This window comes from Camelus ferus, chromosome 13 (genome assembly GCF_009834535.1).
Source record: "Camelus ferus isolate YT-003-E chromosome 13, BCGSAC_Cfer_1.0, whole genome shotgun sequence".
Classification (NCBI taxonomy): Eukaryota; Metazoa; Chordata; class Mammalia; order Artiodactyla; family Camelidae; genus Camelus; species Camelus ferus.
The window spans coordinates 35,539,247-35,561,065 of record NC_045708.1 but is presented as its reverse complement, the minus strand read 5'-3'; the positions used below and the strand labels follow the sequence as shown (position 1 = coordinate 35,561,065).

The window sequence follows — 21,819 nt, the reverse complement described above, 5'->3', positions numbered from 1 at the left end:
TTGTTCTCTAGAGTCAAAAAAGTGTACTCAGACTTAGAATCTCATCTTCAATTAAAAAAAAAATATTAAAACATCTTCCTCTGTTATTTGTAACCTTTGCCAAAGGTCCCTATTCTCACCCTGGGACTTCCTTAGAGCTAAAGAAAGAATATAAAGGGGTATATTAATGTGAACATAGTGTAACCTTGGACAAGTCATTTAGTTCCCCTGAGACTTAGTTTTCTTCTCTGTAAAATAGTAACAATCTTTATTTCTTGAGTTGTGTTTGTAACCAAATGAGAGCATGTGTTGCCAACTTATGTTTCAAAATTCATCCCAGGTATAAGCTCCTTCCGGAAGTTTTCTTGGAACCCTACCCTCCAGGCTATCTTAGTTGCCTTCTCAGTTTTTCAGTTTCCTGGTTTCCCTTTGTTATATACTGAAGTATATTTATACTAAAGAATAAAACAGTAATTTATTCTATGATTTAATTTTTCTTTCTCCTCTACTACACAGTGGAATTTTGGACTAACTCTTACTGATCTTTGTGTTCGCTCATATTCATCCAGAATATATTTATCGAGCACCTATTATATGTTGGGTGCTGTGCCAGTTGTTGAGAGTTCAGTAGTGAGTAAGACCAACACAGCCTCTGCCCTGATGAAGTTGTAGTATTTAGCTTAGGTTCAGCCCAGGCTGGGACTCACTGGATGTTTGGTTGATGAATGAATGAAAAATGAATGAATACATAAATGAATGAAACTACTTGGTAACTCTAGAGTGCTGTTTGGATGTTAGTTATTTATACTCTAAGTATATTCAATTGAAATGAGGATTTGATTCAATGTCTAATATAATCTCCCCAGAATCTTCTGTGCCAGCGGCCTTTAAAAAATGCTATATGGCCTTCCCCTGACTTGTGGTTTTTCTTATTGTCTGAGAATTAGGTTTGACAGAATCCCTTTCCTGGCTTAATTAGTCCCCATCTCCTTTTCTAACTGATATCTTTCTTTACTAATAACTTCTGACTTGTGGATGAGAGAAGGCCTCAGAAATCTTATCAGAAAGCAGCTCACAGAGAAAAAAAATGTGACAATGAGTATATATATATATATATGTTTATGTATAACTGAAAAATTGTGCTTTACACTGGAATTTGACACAACACTGTAAATGATTATAAATCAATAAAAATGTTAAAAAAAAAAAAGAGAGAACAGATGAGCAGAGCAAATATCTTTTTTTTTTAATCTTAAAAGGAAACTAATTTTGTCTGAAGATCCATTAGTAATAAAGGAAACTTCTTGGACACCCAGGTCCTGGGTTCCCAAATTTTGTTTGAAAGAAAGTAAACGTTGTCCATTTCATGGTAAAACGTAAGTGAGTCATATACTTTATCTTGACCAAACCTGAAAAATGTCCTCATTTTCTTAACAGTCAAATGGCAGAGTTGGAATAAATGATCTCTCTATTCTCCAGTCATTTTTCCTGGATTTCTCAGAATAGCCCATTTCAAATTACTTTGTTGCCATAAACCTCCAAATTATCTTGGGAATCTTGATATCTATAGAATATGTCCCAGATATCTTGACATGAAAAATAGCCCCTAAATCCTTCAGCAGATTATCTATCACATCTTCAAGTTCAGAAATTATGATTGTCACATTGAGAGGTCCTTCCCAGCCATCAGTGACATTCTGTGCTACTCTCTCAGAACCAATATAGCCAAAGCTGATGGTTCTTGAATTTATAACATCACAAAAATTGGGATATTCGAAAATGACATAAAATAGTCCTTTATACTTTTAATCCAAGCTTTAGGCTATTTGTTGAATGAAGAGCTTGTCGCGGCTGATCCATTCCCCTCTGAGGATTTTCTTTTCCACATTAAATAACCCAGATTCTTTAAACTGATCCTTCTAATGATGTGCTGACAATTACTTAGTCACTGATGGTTCCTTTTGCTGGAATCTGGTCGATCTCCATTTTATCTGAAGTGCAGTCAAACTGGTTCCCCATTTACTCCCTTACCAATCTGTCATGAAATTTTATTGATTCTACCTCCTTAAATTTGTTGAAACTGTTCCTCTTCCTTATTCCCTCTGTTCCACAATTCTCTTTAATTGAAATTAACAGTTATTAACACTTATTACATGCTATTTACTAGGCAGTAAAGATACAAAGATGAAAAAGACAGTCTCTGCATTCAAGGAGAGAATTATTTAATGTTAGAACTTGAAATAGCATTGACATTTATCTAATCTAACTGCCTGATTATATAGACAAGGAAGCTGAGACTCAGAATGGGAAAGGGTCTAGTACAAAAATCACACAGCGTAATAAGCTGCAGAACTAGGGCTAAGATCCAGATTTTTTGACCCTCCACTCAAGAATTATTTCCTCTGTATCACTGTAAACTTAAAAATAACTAGCCTCTTTACTGTATCACTCTTTAGTATCATTAACATCATAGTTAATGTTTTATTTTAGTACTTTAGGGTTTGCAGTTCCATGACAGCCATCTAATTTAGTCTTTATAATATCCTTGCAAGAATTTGTTATTATTAATCATGGCAACCCTGAATCTCAGAGAGGTTAGATAACTTGTCCTTATGTAAGTTCTGAAACTTACACTCCAGATTCATGATTTTTTCGCATACCACACTTCATTGGCACAAGCAGGTATTATACTATGACTGACATGTGCTAGGGAATAGAGATGTTTAAGCTATAGATCCTACTTTTGGAGAGTACAATCTGCACAGATAATAGACTGAAATTAATAACCATGCTGGGTGTTGTTAAGGGTTTCCTGGAACTGTTACAGCCTTTAAAGATTGCTGTTTATGACCTCCTCATTTAAAAACTGCAACGGTAAAAGCTCTAAGTTACTTATTTTTGATAAGCCAACAAATGAAAATTTTACCAAAATTAAACTGAGGTTATTTGGGGAAAACTGGGATGTAGAAATATCCAGAGTTAATATTGGATTATGTCATATATTTCACACAGGTTCACAGTAGGTGAAACCATTGTGGTCCAGATAGGGAGGTGACTTGTCCAAGGCCTTACAACAGGAGATTGACAGGGGAAAGAGGTTAAAAATAAATTATAGAAATTATTTAGAATGCAGCAATTGACTATAATGCCTTAAAATTTCAGGCCAAGACTCTGGAGTTGCTGTATGTAAACAGTAAAATGCGCTTCATTAAATAGAAGCTCTCAAAGAGTCTCTTGAACCTCTCTAAATGGGTGACCAGAGAGCTTTGCAACTGCTCAAGCATATAGTGACTAGTTGTCTAAAATTCTAGTCAGATGCCGGTTCGAAGGCAGAAAAGATGACTCGGTGAGGCTCTGTTAAAGTTCTGTTTTTAGGCCTGATGTTGTGGGAGATCCTTTCCAAGACAAAGCGAGGAATCCTTAGCCTGAGTTTTACCAGGCACTCAGCACTTCTTACTGCTCAGTGAATTGAGTTCCAAACTAGACTTGGAAGATGAGGTTATGAATAGAAAGGATGAACTGATCATTTAAAAGAGAAGCAGGACTTCAGTATTTATATCTTTTTTTGTAGTTTTTATTTTTTTATTGAAGTATAATTGATTCACAAGTGTATAGCAAAGTGATTCAGTTATACATATAAATATATATGTGTTTTTTCAGATTTTTTAATTATAGGTTATTATAAGATATTGAATGTAGTTCTCTGTGCTATACAGTAGGTCCTTATTGTTTATCTGTTTCATATATAGTAGTGTATATTTGTTAATCCCATATTCCAAATTTATCCCTCCTACCGCCTTTCCTCTTTGATAACCATATGGTTGTTTTCTATGTCTGTGAGTCTGTTTCTGTTTTATAAATAAGTTCATTTGTATCATTTTTTAGATTCCACATGTAAGTTATATGCTATTTGTCCTTCTCTGTCTGACTTCACTTAATATGATAATCTCTAGGTCTATCTATGTTGTTGCCAGTGGAGTTGTTTCATTCTTTTTTATGGCTGAGTAATATTCCAGTGTGTGTGTGTGTGTGTGTGTGTGTGTGTGTGTGTGTGTGTGTGTGTGTGTGTGTGTGTGTTTACCACAACTTCTTTATCCATTCATTTGTCAATGAATATTCAGGTTGCTTTCATGTCTTGGCTATTGTAAATAGTGCTGTGATTGTACAGCAAAGGAAACCACACATAAAATGAAAAGACAACATATGGAATAGTAGAAAATATTTGTAAAAAATGCACCTGACAGGGATTAATTTTCAAAACATACAAAGAGCTCATATAGCTCTATATAAAAAAAAAAGCCCAGTCAAAAAATGGGCTAAGTCCTGGATAGATGTTTCGCCAAAGAAAATATGCAGTTGACCAAGAAGCAAATGAAAAGATGCTCAACACTGCTAATTTGAAAGAATGCAAATCAAAACTACAATGAGGTATCACCTCACACCAGTCAGAATGGCCATCATCAAATCATTTACAAATAATAAATGTTGGAGAGGGTGTGAAGAAGAAAGGAACCTTTGTATACTTTTGGTGGGAATGTAAATTGGTGCAACCACTATGGAGAACAGTATGGAGGTTCCCCAAAATCTCAGAAGATCCAGTATTTATATCTTTAATTAACTGATGTGTGTTGAAAGAATGATTTGAATGTCAAACAGTAGCTTCTGGTTGTCAATTGGTGATGTAGTGGTAAATGGGTCAAAGTTCCTGCCCTCATTATTTATGGATAATGCTGTAAAGAAAACAAAACAAGGTAAGATAAGGAATTCTGGTTGAGTGGGGCAAGGGGAACTGTTTTGTTGCAGATGATCTCTGGAGGCTTCTCTGAGGAGGTAACATAAGAGCAGCTTCCTGACTGAAGGAAAGAAGTGACTGGTAGGAAGATGTCAGCACAGAGTCTATGCAGAGAGTAGAGCCAGTACAGATACCTTGGGAGATATGAGTTGGACATGTTCAAAAACTGAGGCCAGTTTGGTTGGATACAGTGAGGAAGGGGAAAGTGGCAAGATATGAGGTGTGAGAGACAGTCCAGATAATATTAAAGGCTTTCTAGATGACAGTAAGAAATGTAAATTTTCCTCTAAGCACAATAGGAAGCTAGACATGATCTGAATTATAATGCACAGCAAATTGGGCAAGAGTAGCATAGGAAGGCCAACTGTGTCAGCCTTCTATGAGAGAGAAGATAGTGACTAGTGAAGAGGCAGTGTGGGTGGTAAGAAGTTGCTAAATTTGGGATATATATATATATATATATATAGGAGTGGAGTTTAAGGGAGTCTAGAAGGGGTACTGGAATTAAGATTGTAATAATTATGATCAGACAAAGTGATAAAAACTAATATTTAAAGTGATACATATTTTACAAAGCAGTTTCTAAAATGGCATCTCATTTTAAGTTGTTAGGCAGATATTTTTACCCCAGTTTTACAGATGAAGTAATCCAAGGTTAGAGACATTACATGATTTTCTCAAGGTCAGTCAAACCTGATGGAGTCTGAATGAGACATCAATCTGCCTATCTCTGAATACTGTGGTCTTTTCTCTGTATGTCATGACATCAGATAGATGATTATATGCATATATACATATGTACATGCATGTATACATACATACATATGTATGCTTAGGGAAGGAGAGAAAGGGTAGTGGCTCAACACAAAAACTTTGGTATCAGGCTATCTGTGTTTGTAACCATTTTTAATTAGGCGATCTAGGAAAAGTTACTTAACTTCTAATTAAACATGGAGAAGTAATATTACTTACTATAGAGGGTTGATTATGCTAGAAAATACATTAGTTCAGAGCCTGGCACAGAGAAAGCACTTGGTAACAAGTAAGCAAATAAGATTATACATGTTTTATATAGCAAAATAATAAATTTATACTCAGTTAGATATGTTATAGTATTCAGCATGTTACTTTGGCTTTGATAACATCAGGTATATAGAACAGCTACATAATCTCCATTGTACAGTTGAGCACCTTACAAGACTCAGACCTCTTTAATGACTGGAACCATACTATAGTCACTCCTACAACCCTCACCTCCTATCTCAATATCTAGCACACGTTGTATACATTGCCTTATTAAATACTTAATGAATAGAACTCATTTGAAGAGACAGTATAGGCAATTAGTTACATGGTATAATTTGAGGGATACAAGAAACCCTCCAAATCCCAATCCAAATTGTCTTAGTATTAAACTTCCACCATGGGATAACAGAATCTCAGAGTTGGAAAAGATGTTGGAAATCATGGAGTATATCCACAAAGCCCTTCTCACCAAATGAGTAGTCACCTCAGTAATGCCCACCCTCTGCCACATTATCTCCAATATAGGGAAATTCTAACTTCACAGGGCAGCTGGTTCAACATTTGGCTGCTGTTACAGTAAAAAGGTACTTCTCAATATTGACTTGGGATTAGCCTCTCTTCACCTCCAGATATATAGTAAACTTGGAGCGCTTGGAATAACAGCTGTTCAATGGAGCTGCTTCTCCAGGAGGAGTTTATTTTGTTTCTGTTTGCCATCTCAGTGTTCTGATGGTTCCTTCCTTTTCCTTAAATTGTGAAGTATCATTGTCTGGCTGGGTGAGTTTCTTTTGCCTTTTGTCACTAGTTTCTGTAAAATTCTATCTCCTGAGTTTCTCATCTCCAGGAGCTGGGAGAAAATTTCACTTTAGGATTTAGTTTGTTCTCATTCTTCCATGCTGGCTGCTTTGAATGGTGGTACTGGAATAAAATAGACCCAAATAGTCTTAAGGATCACAGTAAGTTTTGAAAGGCCCATGGACTGGTCATTTCTAATTTAGAAGCAGGAGACTTGGGTTCTAGTCTAACTCTGCCTTCCATTCATTATGTAACCTTGGGAAAGTTTGTCTCCCTATAGGCCTCAATTCTTTTATCTGTAAAATACATGGGACTGAATTTAATATTCATTATCCCTTCTCTTAGTCTATGCACAAAGTTTGAAGCATATTTGAAAATTTCCATGCAGCTTCATTAATTAAGTGTCCTTTATCTGATTGGCCACATTTGAGGAGGTTGTAACTTTTCTCATTGTTTCATTTATGTCCAAACTCTGACATAAAGAAAATGAGAAATTTTAGTGGCAACATATCATTAACTTTATTGCCCTGAAAGCGTGTGAGAGGTTCTATTTTATTTATTTTATTGTTTTCCTTGCTGTTAGCTAAAGTTGATTGAAGGGGATGAAGCAGGGTCGAGTGAGAAGGGCTGAGGCTCTTATTTGGAAAGTTTTTTGGAAAGATGTCTTTGCTAGTTGCTATATCATACCATAACTTGGTAGTTGGGTAGCTATATTAATTTGGGAGTCCATCTGCTGCCTGTGAAGTAGTCATCATAAAGGGTATATTAGTGGCATAATATTTGCTGACTCCTGATTGGACTTTAACAGTTTTTCTCATTGTTTATGGCTGAGGAGGAATATAACTATTTAAAAATAGCATCTTAAAGAATGTGTCGATGAATGGTGACACCTTATGGATAATAGCACTTAAGAAAAAGTTCTGTATGGTGGCTTTAGCTGCCTCATTCTATCTGTGTAGGATCATTCATTTGTCTTCCATTTACAAACATTTATGAAGCGCTGCTGCTTGACAAGTTCATTGCTAGATGCTGGGAATACAAAGACAAAAAACGGAGAGTTAATTCATCTTAAACTGGATTTTTCTGGTATATGTCCCTCACATGAACGTCTGCTATGTGCCTGACTATGTTAGTGGCAATGGGGGATGGTAGAAATGAGTGCCATGGAACACCTTGAGGGGCTTCCCTCTGTGTCTCTAGCACACACACAGCACAGTACCTGGCACAGAGGAAGCACTCAGCAAACACTTCAGGGAAGGAATGAATGCATGAGTGATCATTCCTTTAAGGAATCCTTATCCTGTTTGTTTTGGGAATTAATCTTTAATACACAGTCAGAGAGCCCACGATAACAGGAGAACATGTTTTATATGAGAAGTGTTAAAATAGAGTCATATACATGATGTGAGAACAATTAATTCTGCATGTGAAGATATTAGGGAAGGACATTCCAAGTAGATGAAACAACAAGAAAAAATATAGAAGATGGTAAAAGCACATGCTGTGTGCTCAGAGACTACTGAGTCCTCATGTAATCATAGGGTGGAGGTGGAGGGGAAGGAGTGACAGATGGGAGAATAGCAGGAAATATCCCAGAAATACAGGTTACATAGAGTTTCACATGCTATATTAAGTATCTTGACCTTGACCCAGTAAGTGTTGAGAACACATTAAAGAATTTTAAGCACAAGAATGATATATCTTTATTTGTATTTTATTGTTCACTCTGGCATTGGTTTGAAGGTTGGAGGTTGGATTGGAGTAGGGCAAAACTAGAGGCAGAAACATCAGATAAAAGGTAGACTAGAACAATATTGGCTGCGATGGAAGAAATGAACTCTATCTTGAGTTGGAAGCATAATCAAACAGAAGATTTGGGCTCAAGAGAAATTGAACATGTCTTTAGAGGGAGGTGAAAGAAGCAATGGAGAGTACATGATTGAAAATGCACGAGAGAAAGGGTATAATAGATGGAGGATATCCTAGCAGAGATGGAAGGATTAGAATCCAGAACATAGGGTGAAGGATTAGTAGTGGGAAAAAGGAGAAAAAGAAGAAAAGGATATGATCCAAAAATTTATCACTCATTACAAGAAGAGACTCTGTCTATGGGCCTCAGTATTTTTGTTTAGTCACCCCTGCCTTTCCTATCAGCTGTACCTCCAAGTTGTTTCAAAAGACAGTGTTCAGACTCACCAGTGGGTTATACCATTTTTTCATTCACTCAACAATAGTCTTTGAATGCCCACTCTATGTTAATCCCCACACTGGGCAATGAGGGTATAGCAGTGAATCAGACCCAGTCTCTAGTCTTGAGAAGCTCCTAGTCTATAAGGGAAGACTGTTGTATAAATAAGTCAGTGAACTAAAATGTTACAAGTGCTTTAACAAAAGTTAGGAATAATTATTCCTACCTGGGTTGGGAGATAGGGTGGGCAGAAAAGCTTCATAAAAGATAGATCTACTGGAGCTGAATTTTGAAAGTGTGACTGCTTTGATTTTTACTGGTTTTAGGATAGTGTGTTTGGCAGAATTCTAAGATGCTCCCCATGATTCTCTGTACCCGTTTATGATGTACATATCCTAGATAATTTCCTCTGCTTGAGTGTAGGTGGAATCTGTGAATATGATTAGAAATCACTCTCCCTGATTATGTTAAGTTGTATGGCAAATTGTTTTACAAATGTTATTAAGGTCTCAAATTAGTTGACCTTAAAATAGGAAGATTATCTGGATGAGCCAGATCTAATTACTTGAGCCTTTTAAATTTGGGTCTAGAGGTCAGAGATGGAAACAGTCAGAGATTCAGAGTACCATGGGACGGATTTGATGTGCTTTTTTTAACTTGATGAGGGAGGGGAGGGGTCCATGTGGCAAGAAATGTGAGTGGCCTCTTTGGAGAATGGTTCCCAGCTATCAACCAGCAAGGAAATAGGTACCTCAGTTCTATAACCACAAGGAATGGAATTTTGCCAATAACAAGGATAAGCTTGAAAGCAGATTCTCCCCCAAAACCTCCAGCCCTGCCTGATTTCAGCCATGTGATATTCTGAGCAGAGAATCCAGCCATGCCATGCCATGCTTTAGATGTACTGAACTGTGAACTAATAAATGAGTGTTGTTTTAAGCTGCTAAGTTTTTGGTAATTTGTTACACAGCAGTAGAAAACTAATACAGATGGCTTTGCAGCTGAGTCTGCCCTAGTGAGACCTGGAGCTTTGTTTTTTATAGAGCAAACTTGAAATTGGGCAAATTTACTGAAAGATTTATTCTTTCCTTGCAGGTTATTTCTGTTTCACAAATACCTTCTTTTTTCTCAAAAGGACTGAGCCAAATACTTCTACTTTATTGTGGCCACCAAATTAAACCATTCCTTTGAAAACTTATTTTTGAAATAATAGTTACATAATTAATTTGAAGATGTCGTTTACTTTGCCTCTTGTTGCTTTTCATAGGTTCCCAAAACTATATGTTGAATGATAAATGAATTACCCCGTAAAACATTTCTGAAAGACCTGAAAGAATAGTAACTGATTTCTCTAGCTATATGGAGAACTACAACCACTTGTGTAAGACTTTATATTAAAGTCAATCTAGAGCTTTGACTGGTATTACTTCAGATGTACTATTTCCTATGTTAGACTCTTCCTACTTTGCTTAACTGTTAAACTTTAGTGTTCCTAGGTGTTCTGTATTGGGCCCTCTCTTCTTTTGACTTTATCTCTTTTCCTGGGTGTCCTTATCTAATGCCATGGCTTTATAAACAGATGACTTCCAAAATTCTATCTCTAGCTTCATGTCAAAGCTGGGTTAGAACCAGGATTTAAATAGAGACCTTAGATGTTTCCAAATTAGTCTCGTCTCCCTTGATTATTCCCTCTAGAGAGTCCTAAATTGAGAAGGGGTTTCTAGCCAAGAAAAAAGAAGCATTTTCTTTTTTTTTTTTTCACTTAAGAATCTGCTGGGGAGATTTTTTTTAACATTTTTTATTGATTTATAATCATTTTACAATGTTGGGTCAAATTCCAGTGTAGAGCACAATTTTTCAGTTATACATGAACATATATATATTCATTGTCACATTTTTTCTCTGTGAGCTACCATAAGATCTTATATATATTTCCCTGTGCTATACAGTATAATCTTGTTTATCTATTCTACATTTTGAAATCCCAGTCTATCCCTTCCCACCCTACCCCCTTGGCAACCACAAGTTTGTATTCTATGTCTATGAGTCTGTTTCTGTTTTGTATTTATGTTTTTGGTTGTTTTTTTTTAGATTCCACATATGAGTGATCTCATATGGTATTTCTCTTTCTCTTTCTGGCTTACTTCACTTAGAATGACATTCTCCAGGAGCATCCATGTTGCTGCAAATGGCGTTATGTTGTCAGTTTTTATGGCTGAATAGTATTCCATTGTATAAATATACCACATCTTCTTTAGCCAGTCATCTGTTGATGGACATTTAGGCTGTTTCCATGTCTTGGCTATTGTAAATAGTGCTGCTATGAACATTGGGGTGCAGGTGTCATTTTGAAGGAGGGTTCCTTCTGGATATATGCCAAGGAGTGGAATTCCTGGGTCATATGGTAAGTCTATTCCTAGTCTTTTGAGGAATCTCCATACTGTTTTCCACAGTGGCTGCACCAAACTGCATTCCCACCAGCAGTGTAGGAGGGTTCCCTTTTCTCCACAGTCTCTCCAGCATTTGTCATTTGTGGATTTTTGAATGATGGCCATTCTGACTGGTGTGAAGTGATACCTCATTGTAGTTTTGATTTGCATTCCTCTAATAATTAGTGATATTGAGCATTTTTTCATGTGTCTATTGATCATTTGTATGTCTTCCTTGGAGAATTGCTTGTTTAGATCTTTTGCCCATTTTTGGATTGGGTTGTTTGTTTTTTTCTTATAAAGTCGTATGAGCTGCTTATATATTCTGGAGATCAAGCCTTTCTCCCAGGACATATTTCACAGAACTAGAACAAATCATAATGAAATTTATATGGAACCGTCAAAGACATAGATTTGCCAAAGCATTACTGAAGAAAAAGAAAGAGGCTGGAGGAATAACTCTCCCAGACTTCAGACAATACTACAGGGCTACAGTAATCAAGACAGCATGGTATTGGTACAAAAACAGACATATATACCAATGCAACAGAATTGAGAGCCCAGAAATGAACCCACAAACTTTTGGTCAACTAATTTTCGACAAAGGAGGCAAAAATATAGAATGGAATAAAGACACTCTCTTCAGCAAATGGTGTTGGGAAAACTGGACAGCAGCATGTAAATCAATGAAGCTAGAACACTCCCTTACACCATACACAAAAACAAACTCAAAATGGATCAAAGACTTAAACATAAGACAAGATACAATAAACCTCCTAGAAGAAAATATAGGCAAAACATTATCTGACATACACCTCAAGAAACATTTTCTTATACCAAACATTTTAAATTTGAAACCAAATGTATTACCAAAAGGTGATTTATCCAGGAACGGTTTCATGTGTGGAGGTCTAGCTGGCAGCCAGGTGAGGTTACCAGTCTGCTTGGAGTATATTCCGTGACATTGCCTATAATTTGCATTCCAGAAGTGCTGCTAAGTCTCTGAAGTAAAATTTAGGTTTGGACACTTGAGAAATAAGTGAAAAAGATCTAAGGTGGACAGTATGATGAGAGAGGTTCTGGAGTATTGAATAATGAGGCAGACACTGTCTATCAGAATTTGAAAAGTATAAATACCAAACAAAGAGGTAACAGCCCTCTGGGAATGTGTAGGTGAAGCCAGATAAATCCAGAAATTTTATGAGCGAAGGTTGATTTTTCAAGGAATATCACCATACAACCTGCTGCACCTGTGTATATAGGTCTATGGCAGCAACTCCTTCTAAAGTTAGTAGCTACCTTCCAGAAAAGTTCTTTGCAGACCCCACACCGATATCAGTCTCCTGTCCATCAGAAAACACACTTACTTCCCAGAATGTTGCATCACATCTTTTCTAGAAAGTGTGGGCACTTCCTGCCCTGTGCACAGCTCTTGAGGGAATATGTGCATGCCTTCTGAGATGGTGAGTCATGGCCCAGTTTCAGCTAGTGAACAGACACTTAAGTATTCCACATTTTAAATATCTCATACTAATAAAATAATTCCCTTCCTCTTTTTTTGTTTGTTTTTTTTGGGGGGAAGGTAATTAAGTTTATTGATTGGTGGTCCTGGGGATTGAACTCAGGACCTCGTGTATGCTAAGCAAACACTCTACCCCTGAGCTACACCCTTCCCCCCCTTCCTCTTAAATGACCTAATTTTATCCCAAATACCACTGCTGCTACTCTTCCGTATTGAAAACTCTTCCTCTATTATAAATACCTGCCATTAAAAATACCCTCATGTAGCATAGTATTTCAGAAAATGGGCTTTGGAGTCAGACAGGACTAGATTTGAATTCTGCCTGAGCCACTTTTTAGATATATAACTTTTAGACATTTCTTCAGTATGAGCCTCAGTTTTCTCATCTATAAAAGAGAGGTAATACATATCATCAGGTTTATAGTAAGTGTTAATTTAAATTATGTATATGTATCACATTTAATACAATAACCTATCTATTGAAAGAACTCAATGAATTCCATTTTTAAATTGTTTTTAAATATTATTTTTCATTTTCATAATCCTCATTATCTCATTATAGATATTGGTCAATTTGATATATCCTACATTAAATACCCTATTTTGGTCTTAAATAATATTCCTATCTCCTAACTATTAACCATATATTCACAATTACCTTATATCTACTTAATTTTAAAGCCCCATGTGTCTTAATTATCTTCTATCGTACATGTTCCAACCAAATCTTAGATATCATGCATTTTAATTGTCCTACCTTGGTCTTGAATATGTTCTATTTCAAATCTCCATTTCAGTGTAAGTAACCTTCACCATAAATACCATTTGTAGAGGACACTTGCTGTTTTAGTTTGCTAGCATTCTTTCCTCCCTTCTTATAATGATATCTTCTTACCTTTGGGGAATTGTACTTCCCTTATGCCTTGTGGTTCTGAAAGGGTTTTCAATTGTGATTTTCTACCCTTCCCATCACAGAGACTGCCATTTGACCCTGGCCTCACCTATCTTGCTCTCTCATCCCCTTGGCCATAGTGGTTAAGTTCAGAGGTGGGCAAGTGACATATGCTGGAGGGACCAGTAGGGTTTTGTTCTGAAGCTGGGCAGGAGAGGTCTCTTTCTCTTTGAAGTATAAGCCATAAAGGATAGAACCCTGGAGCTGCTGACAGTTATATCTCTTTAGCCATGAACAAGACTGAGAGAATGAGGCCAACACAGAGACAAAATCTGAAATGAAAAGAAGAGAGAGAGGGAGTTTTGAGGGCATTGTTTGAGTCCCTGATCCAGTTCTTCAATTTGTTCCCCCTAATTTTAAGAGCCAGTAAGTATTCTTATTTTTTTAAAAAATGAACATTATGAACTCATCTACAAAACAGAAACAGACTCGCAGACTTAGTAAACAATCTTATGGTTACCGGGGAAAAGGGGTGGGAAGGGATAAATTTGGGAGTTTGAGATTTACAAATGTTAGTCACTATATATAAATAATAGATTTTTAAAAATGTTTCTTCTGTATAGCACAGGGAACTATGTTCAATATCTTATAATAACCTTTACTGAAAAAAATATGAAAATGAATGTATGTATGTATATGCATGATGGATATTGTGCTGTACACCAGAAATTGACACATTATAATTTACTGTACTTCAATAAATAAATTAATTAATTAATTAAAAATGAAAAATAAAAAGCTGGCAGCTGTCTTTCAGTCACATGCAAATGAGAGAGGTCTGAATAACACAGATGTATTACTCTTAAAGATATTTTCCAAACTTAGATCTCTTATCTGAGGGTTTCTTCTGGACCTGACCTTAAGAGAATATGCTATTGGTGAAGATGATTTTAAAGTAAAACAGTGATTTGAAATAGAACATATTTAAAGGAATTCTTAGCTGTATCAGTTGGAAACGGAACTGGGATCAGAACAAAACACTGTTTCTGAGTTTCAGACTCCAGGGGCAGTCATATTTAGGGGTATATAAATATAGGGATATCTGATATTGTACCTGGTGTGGTGAATATAAACCAGAATGTCAGGCAGCCTGCATTCCAGGACCAACTCTACTCCCAATTTGCTGTGGGATCTTGGACAAGTGCTTTCCCTCCAGTGGTTTCAATTTCAAAATGAGGTGGTTGGACTTGATTTTTTCCTTCTAGCTCTAGTAGGCTGAGTTTTTGAGGCCTAGACTGGCTGCTAGGCAAAATGGTAGAGATGTCAGCAATATTACCTGGCAGAGTGGGCATTGACACAGTTAGGGTTGACTTAAAATCTAAAAAGATAAAAGGAGTTTTGAAATATATTTTCTCAAAAGATTTTTTGACATATGCCTCTTAAGAGTTGCATAAAATAAGTTATACCATTAATTACATTCCAATGTTCAGAGGCTTGCTCATAATAAAAATGACTTTGTAAACGTCAATATATTCTCAAATAAATTGGCTGTTAATAAATTATATATATATATATATATATATATATTATATAACAGGCTATACATGCATATTTATGTGTGTATATATACATATTTTATACACATATATATGTGTATATACGTATGTATATTTATAAATAGAGAGCAAGAGAGAAATGCATTTAGGCTGACACTTCATTTTGCTCTAAGTAGAATTTATGACTATTTTCATAATCTTCCAAGAGTCACCTATTTGTAAATGCCTCCATGTTTTTGCACATGATGTTACCTCTCTTTGAAAGTCTTCCCACTTTCAACCCTCAGTACTCTATTATTGCATTTCCATGTTAGATAGTAATTTTGGTTTGTAAGCCTACTTTTCCCACTAAACTATGAACTTTTTGGAAGTAGAATAATGTTGCTTTATCTCTCAGGTTCAGTTAGAAGCTTGGCAAAAAATATATCTGCTCAGTAAATATGTGTTAACTACTTTTAAGCTTAAACAAGCCATTCCTGGGCCTCTTGTAGTTAAATCTTGTTCAAATGCAGCTCCACTGAGAAAGGTCATGTTATGTTAGTTAATGGTTCTTTGCCCACAGAAGGTTGTCCATGCTTCTTACCCTGATAGTCCAGGTTCTTTACATTATAACTTTTAGCATTTGTTTAGCACCACTTTCTACCAGCCTTGATCTAAAAGCCTTCTCCTCATGTAAAATGTTTGTGTTCATTTAATAAGTATTTACTGAGTGTTTACTCTGTTTTAATACATCCTGTGCTAAGCATTAAGGATACAGTAGTAAATAAGATATTCCCTGCTAAAAGAAACTCATAGATTGGCCTCAGTTATTCTGAAAATATCATGTACATTTCTGTTTTTCAAACATTTGCAGACTTTATTCCCACTGCCTAAGGATGGCCTTCCTCATACTGTCTGCCTCTCTGAATCTATCCCCATTTGAGGAGATCTAGCACAAGGCCTATGATGAGTCCTCGGGAAGTATTGCTCCTCTGAGCTCCTACATCTGCTTTCATTTCTCTTTGAGCAATTTGCCAAAATTTCCTCATCTCTCTAACAATAAAATCGTATTCACACTTAACTTTCAGCAAACACTTCCTTGCCACGGTTTCACTTCCCAAACTAAGTCCTTCCAAAAAGGATAGATTGATATGTTCTCGTCATTAATATACCATTTTTGCTCCCTCTGCTGTCATCCTTTTTTCCTTCTCTCCGGAAATTTCCTCCAAGGCCCCAGGTATAAAAAGAATTAATAGTGGCTGCCACCCCAGCACCTCTGTGGTGTGGGAACTTAGAGAGATTGTTGGAATCATGGCTGTTTTCTGCCAGAGCTCAGCTCAGCTTGTCTTCCCTGACCTCTGGAGGTTGTAGATTGTGCCTTTTTCTATGAAAAAGAAAAAGATGTATTGCTTGCTGCATTAATTACCACCCTAATCCTGCAAATTTTGCCTCTCAAACTTCCCTTATATCTACTTCTTCTCCATCCCCACTACTAACATCTTTCTTCATACCATCCCTCTCTCTTATTTGGATTATTCAAGAACCTCTTAATAACAGCTCTCCCTGACTATACCCTTACATCTATCCTTCACACGAGGGGAAATGGCTTTTGTGCAAGCCAAAAACATAAACTAAGAGAAAAAAATGATAGAAGATAGAGAAACTAATGGAATAGAGCTAAGTTTCCAAAACTCAGATTGCTGGCTACAATCTCATCCCTTAGGACCTTATAGACAGAGGGTTAAATGGCAGTCACTAAACACCTAAGTATGATTTCCTGTCAGGCATGCTACCCTCTAATCACACTTGCCTATGGTCATTACCAGACATAGTATGCCTTTGCAAGTCTCTGTTTTGAACTTTCTATTCCCTTCTTTCCCATTCATCTCCTGGCAAACACCTACTGATCCATCTAGCATGAACTCATGTTATCAGTTCCTCTAAGAAGTCTTCTGGTTTATTCATCAACTTCACTTAGGGGTACCTCCTCTTATTACTTTGTATTAAAATTGCTTGTTTGTCTTTCTCTACTGTTAACCTGTGAGAGTTTCAAGGACTCAGATACTGTTCATCTTCATCTCTTCTGTCCAACTCAGGTGCTCAGAGACTACTTTTTAATGAATGAAGTTCCTTCTTGTTTCTTTGGTAAGCCCTCAGGGATGAGATTACGGATTGAAAGCTGAGTTTTAGAAATTTAGCTGTTTCCATTGGTCTTTCTGTATTTTATTGTTGTATTATTCTTTCTTCTTAATTTATGTTTTTGGGTTGGCCTGGGACTAGCACCTTATTGCTACCTCTTTCCTCCTAGAGAAGGCATATGGTTATCACTTTCTTGTCAAGGAGCTGTGAGTTCCTGCTGAGCCTCTCCTCTGCTCCTTTTTCATGTTAAGATAATGCTCAAATCACCAAAAGAAGATAATTTCTACCTTCTTTCTGAGGGAAGTAAGCATAACTTTTATGATTATTTATAATTAGGAAGTGATTTATCCAAGAGGCAACCATGTAGAGGAGGGCAAACATAGTAAGCCCAACACAACTGGTACTTGTAGATTTGACTTAAGATCCTGATTCTGTGTGACCTTGATAATGGACCACCTGGCTAAGTCAATAACATAGTCCTCATGCAGTAGTTGTGAGGATAAAAGGAATGATGGCAAGACACTTAGCCTCTCTGGTTCTGTTTTATAGTTAAAAATGGAAAAATAGTGCCTGGCCTATCTTAGATATTAAATAAAACCCAGTGTGCGAATACTCTTAAAACTGAGCTGTTTTATCATTCAGCAGACAAGAACTTGCAAAATAAGAATTTATTGGCCATTTTAGACTGAACGCGTATGTCTATAAATGCCATTTACAGTGACATTTTATAATTGGTCCATTTTTTCTAATAATTTCCATAGGATTTCCTAATTTAGATAAACTATATTTTTGCTTGCATTTCAAATATTCTTAAAGCTTCCTTTTTCTCAGGATTTAAGCTCTGATTTTCATTTTCTTTTGTTTTCACTGTAAAATTAAGTGTTTATCATGGCTTATAATTTCATTACTGGGTAGTTAGTGATAGACTAATGCCACTACAACTTGCCCAAAGTGAGCACAAAGAGTGAAAATTTAAAGTGTTTTTTTCCCCCCATAGCCCTCATCAGCTAGATAATACAGCTAATCTTTTTCTTTTGAGATATTATTGGGAAATGAGAGTCACTTTAAAATGGGAAAACCATGATTTTAACCTAGAAATAATTTGTCTATTGGAAAGCTGACTTCCTGCAGATAACACCATAAAGCCCCAAAGTACTGAGAAGGGGCATATTGATAGCTTTTCCCACTGGATAGAGAATGGGAAAGCAGTGGCATGAATTTCATCTTGCCCAAACTCTGATACCTGACTCAGGGCCCCTGAAGCCCCTCTCGAACCATCCAACCATGGACTTCTACCTTGGCTTTAAGAATGAATTACTCAGAAAAAAAAAAAAAGAATGAATTATTCAGAAAAAGAGAATGAATTATTCAGTAAGAAAAGGAAAGAAGACGAAGGGTATGAGATTCATCACACTTTTTTTCCTGCTACTTTAGGTTAGATTGATAATTTTTTTCTGCTCCTGTTGTGGAAGTCACAATTTCTATTTATAATCGTGTAATTGTAACTTTAAATTCATAACATACATTCTTAACCACCCGTTTATCCTAACAGCACTGAAATTTGTTCAGTACCTTTATCCTCTTCCTGGGAACAGGGCAGGAATCTTAACTTGCCCAAATAAACTATCCTCTGAACCACACACCTTTACTTTCCTAAGAATTTTAATTAAACATACTTTTTAAAATACAGAACCAGTTTTTTAAATTTATTACTGCTAAAGACAATTAGATTTGCCAGCATGTTTTACCATTTTTCTCTCACCTTTGTTCTTGCAATCCTGGTCCTTCTTTTCCGCTGGCTTCAATTTTTTTTCTTATGGAAGCAAATCATTTATTAGTACTTTCAATGAGGATACATTCTCTTTGTTATTGTGTATTTGGAAAATGTTGTGATGTTCTCCTAACTATCGAATGTTTGTTTAGGAATATTCTAAAATGGCAGAGAATTTCTTTTATTACTTTGAAGCTTTGTTTTCAAATATCTAGTGTTGCTTACAAGAGTTCTACTACTGGCCTAATTATTATGATATATAATCAGTGTGCTTTCTTGTGTGTTAGCAGTTAAGATGATTTTTTTAAAATCTTGATGTTTTACAGTTTCATTTCTCTTTTGTCCTGATGTTCTGAGGGGACACTCACTGTTACACTCACCTATTTTCTAGGTGGTCACTCTCTTTCAGACTCATTTTATATTTAGACTACTCTGTATCCTTGCATATCTTTTTTTTTAAATTTATTTTTATGCTTTTATTATTGGATATTTTAATTACCTAAATATATTTAAATCTTTAAAAAATTTTATGTATATATATATATATATATATATGTATTTATTTTGAAGTATAGTTACTTTACAATGTTTTGTCAGTTTCTGCTGTACAGCAGAATGCTCCAGTCATACATGAGGATACATATATTCATTTTCATATTCTTTGTCACCATAAGTTACTATAAGATATTTAATATAGTTCCTTGTGCTATATAGTATATGAACTTGTTTATCTATTTTATATATATATATATATGTATGTATGTATGTATTAGTTAGTATCTGCAAATCTCCAACTCCCAATTTATCCCTTCCCACCCCTAAACCACCCCTGGTAACCATAAGTTTGTTTTCTATGTCTGTGAGTCTGTTCCTTGCTTGTCTTTTGAAACCTCACTGCATTCCTTTACTCCACTGGCACCACTTCTGTACTTCCCTCTCCCTATTCTCTTTATCTGTTGCAATCCTTGATCCTTAGGGTTCAGCTCAAATTTCATATCCACCAGAAACTCTTCTCTAAACAAATCAGTCAGAATGAATCTCTCCCCCTTGCAAACCCCAACAGCATATACTGTTCATGCAGAACATTTGATATATTTAGTCCTTATAGCCCTCTCTTACAAATATTGAAGAACATATTACAAAAGTATAGGTTTTATAAGTAGGCAAGCCAGAGTTCAGAGCTCAGCTCCCTATTTACTGGTGATTTGAGGAAACTTAATTTCACTGAGCTCTAGTTTTTTCATTGAAAAATTAAAATAATTTTTACCTTATAGAATTGGCATAAGCCCATGCTGCCAGATCATCTTGGTTCCCAGATATAACATTCGAATAAATATATAATAACAAATTGTGATACATCCTATTAGAAAAAGAATAAGATTCTATGAGATATAACTAGAGGAGGTACTGAGGAAAGGCCTTGCTTAGGGTTAGTCATTTTAAAATAAAGCTGAAAGATGATAATGAAATAGCTAGTCTGAGAAAGAAATCAGAGACTTCTGGCAGAGAGAAGGGCAGGTGCCAATGTCAGTGCAAGGGTGCTGCCTCTATAGTCTTTCATGGGCTTCCTACTTGGAGTGCCGGAACGAGATGGGAATCCCCTTTGAAGTAGACAGAATGGCCACTGAACAACTTTTTGCTTTAACTTTGTTTGGGGACCTGAAGCAGTACTCTTTGCTGCCCCCTGCCCCATTTTCTACAAAGTTCCCCATAAAAACTGCTTTTTCATCTTCTATAAAACATGTGAAAACATACACACATACCACCACCACCACCAGGCAGCAATTTGTTGGTACAGCATAACTCAAATTCTTCCAAAGAAAACATTTTTTTCCAAAAAAACAAAAACAAAAACCTTCTGTGACATATCCATACCTAGAATATAGATAACCTTTTATGATTTCATACAGAGCAATTTTGCTCAATCTAGCCATAGTCTCTCAAACATTTCCAGGTCAGAAGTGGATCTTTGCTTTACTTTTGCCTAACCAGAAGGCCCATTTGGGTGAACTCCCATTGGAAAGAATAGCATTCAGTAATGGTGGAATTTAAATCTGTACCTTTTGCAAAATAGAAAAAGGCTGAAAGCTATGAAGGGACAGCTTTTCTTGTTTCTGCTTCTACCCTTCTCCCTCTCCACACCAAAGCTTTAAGACCTAAGCTCCACCAACAGCAGTCTTCCCAGGATTCTCTGTAAGAAGGAAGCTTCTTCCAAGTATCTGATACAGGGATAGGAGCATCTGGTTCCAGGGATCATTTCATTCTCCCTATGCAGTGATGCATCTTAGAATAAAAATGGAAGTGTACAGCATGGCCCTGGACACAGTAGGCATTTAATTTAAAAAATGGATTTCTTCTTCTTACTGATTTGTGTAACTACCCCATCTTTGCTGTTAGATTATGAGCTCCTGAAGGATGTTCTTATAATTTTCTGTGCTTCCCACAGATTCTGATTCAAGCAAATTTATCGAATACCTTTTTTGTGCCAGTCACCATGTCAAGTATTTTCCTATATATTATTTCATCCAATCTTTATGACAAATATGTGGAGAACATTTGTCATTCGATTTTTTGATAAGTAAACTTAAGCTTGGATATACCAAGTAACTGGTTCTAGATAACACAGCTACTTAGTGGTAGGGCCAGGATTCAAATCCGGCTCACCCTGTTCATAAAGTGATGTTCTTCTCAGTGACATGATACCAATACCCAAAACACCTAACTAGGTACTGTGGGCACTTTATGCTTTCA

At 36.1% G+C, this 21,819-nt stretch overlaps 1 protein-coding gene across 1 annotated transcript in view; it reads left to right on the top strand.

Annotated features, from left to right (window-relative positions):
* The window catches only part of AGBL4 (ATP/GTP binding protein like 4), a 1,086,468-nt gene that overhangs the window by 318,317 nt on the left and 746,332 nt on the right, over positions 1–21,819 (top strand). The gene's annotated exons all lie outside the window — the stretch shown is intronic.